Source organism: Macaca nemestrina, chromosome 10 (genome assembly GCF_043159975.1).
Source record: "Macaca nemestrina isolate mMacNem1 chromosome 10, mMacNem.hap1, whole genome shotgun sequence".
Lineage (NCBI taxonomy): Eukaryota > Metazoa > Chordata > Mammalia > Primates > Cercopithecidae > Macaca > Macaca nemestrina.
In genome coordinates this window covers 95,263,183-95,265,663 of record NC_092134.1, presented here as the reverse complement: position 1 = coordinate 95,265,663, position 2,481 = coordinate 95,263,183, and the positions used below count along the sequence as shown (strand labels likewise).

General features: G+C 40.6%; 1 pseudogene; it reads left to right on the top strand.

Moving 5' to 3' along the window:
* The first annotated feature begins 622 nt into the window (after positions 1-622).
* Positions 623-1,443, top strand: LOC139356563 (uncharacterized; annotated as a pseudogene).
* The last annotated feature ends 1,038 nt before the right edge of the window (positions 1,444-2,481 follow it).

Genomic DNA, 2,481 nt, shown 5'->3' with positions numbered 1-2,481 from the left:
CGCTAAGCCTTTTCTTGTGTAATTGGCAAAGTGATATTTGGAAGCCCATAGAGGGATATGGTGAAAAAGATACTATCCTCAGAGAAAAAGTGGAAAGAAGCTTTCTGAGAAACTGCTTTGTGATGTGTGACTTCCACTCACAGTGTTACTTCTGTATTTCGTGGATCTCTTTGCCCGCCTTATTTCTGTGGAATCTGAGAACAGATATTTCGGATCCCTTTGAAGACTATATGACCAAAGGAAATATCCTCCGATAACAAAGAGAAAAAAGCTTTCTGAGAAAACCCTTTGTATTCTGTGAAGTCATCTCACAGAGTTACAGCTATCCCATCAAGAAGCCTTTCGCTAGGACAGTTTTTGTCGATTTTACAATCTGATATTTTGAAGCTCATAGAGGACTACAGTGTAAAAGGAAATATCCTCAGATGAAATCTGGAAAGAAGCTTTCTGAGAAACTGCTTAGTGTTCTGTTAATTCACCTAACAGAGTTACATCTGTATTTCGTGGATATCTTTGCTAGCCTTATTTCTTTGGAATCTGAGAAGAGATGTTTCGGATCCCTTTCAGGACTATTGGGCCAAAGGAAATATCCTCCGATAACAAGGAGTAACAAGATTTCAGAGAAACTTCTTTGTGTTCTGTGAAATCTTCTCACAGAGTTACAGCTTTCCCCTCAAGAACCCTTTCACTAAGACAGTTCTTGCGGAATTTGCAAAGTGATATTTGGAAGCCCATAGAGGACTAAGCTAAAAAAGGAAATATCCTCAGATGAAATCTGGAAAGAAGCTTTCTGAGGAACTGCTTGGGGTTCTGTGAAATCATCTCACAGATACAACTTTCCCCTCAAGAAGCCTTTCGCTAAGACAGTTCTTGTGGAATTTGCAAAGTGATATTTGGAAGCCCATAGAGGTCTATGGTGAAAAAGGAAATATCCTCAAATGAAATCTGGAAAGAAGCTTTCCGAGAAACTGCTTAGTGTTCTGTGAATTCATCTCACAGAGTTACAGCTTTCCCAAAGCTGCCGCTCGCTAAACCTGTTCTTGTGGAATTCGAAAAGTGATATTTGGAAGACCATAGAGAGCTATGGTGAAAAAATAAATATCCTCCGAGAAAAACTGGAAAGAAGCTTTCTGAGAAACTGCTTTGTGATGTGTGACTTCCACTCACAGAGTTCCATCTGTATTTCGTGGATCTCTTTGCTGGCCTTATTTCTGTGGAATCTGAGAACAGATATTTAGGATCCCTTTGAAGACTATAGGGCCAAAGGAAATATCCTTCGATTACAAAGAGAAAGAAGCTTTCTGAGAAATTTCTTTGTGTTCTGTGAAATCATCTCACAGAGTTACAGCTTTCCCCTCAAGAAGCCACTCACGAAGCCTGTTCTTGTGGAATTCGCAAAGTGATATTTGGAAGCCCATAGAGGGCTAAGGTGAAAAAGGAAATATCCTCCGAGAAAAAGTGGAAAGAAACTTTCTGGGAAACTGCTTTGTGATGTGAGACTTAAAGTCACAGAGTTACACCTGTATTTCGTGGATCTCTTTCCTAGCCTTATTTCTGCTCAATCTGAGAACAGATATTTCGGATCCCTTTGAAGACTCTAGGCCCAAAGGAAATATCCTCCGATTACAAAGAGAAAGAAGCTTCCTGAGAAACTTCTTTGTGTTCTGTGAAATCATCTCACAGAGTTACAGGTTTCCCCTCAAGAAGCCTTTCGGTAAGACTGTTCTTGTGGAAGGTGCAAAGAGATAACTGGAAGCCCATAGAGGGCTACGGTGGAAAAGGAAATATCCTCCTATGAAATGTGGAAAGAACTTTCTGAGAAACTGCTTAGTATTCTATGAATTCATCTCGAAGAGTTACAGCTTTCCCCTCAAGAAACCGCTCGCGAAGCCTGTTCTTGTGGAATTCGCAAAGTGATATTTGGAAGCCCATAGAGGGCTATGGTGAAAAAGAAAATATCCTCCGAGAAAAACTGGAAAAAAGCTTACTGAAAAACCGCTTTGTGATGTGTCACTTCCACTCACAGAGTTACATCTGTATTTCGTGGGTATCTTTGCTGGCCTTATTTCTGTGCAATCTGAGAACAGATATTTCGGATCGCTTTGAAGACTATAGGGCCAAAGGAAATATCCTCCGATAACAAAGAGAAAGAAGCTTTCTGTGAAACTTCTTTGTGTTCTGTGAAATCACCTCACAGAGTTACAGCATTCCCCTCAAGAAGCCTTTCGCTACGAAAGTTCTTGTCGACTTTGCAAAGTGATAATTGGAAGCCCGTAGAGGGCTATGGTGAAAAAGGAAATATCCTCAGATGAAATCTGGAAAGAAGCTTTCCGAGAAACTGCTTAGTGTTCTGTGAATTCATCTCACAGAGTAACAGCTTTCCCCTCAAGATGCCACTCGCTAACCCTGTTCTTGTGGAATTCACAAAGTGATATTTGGAAGCCCAGAGAGGGTTATGGTGAAAAAGAAAATATCCTCCGA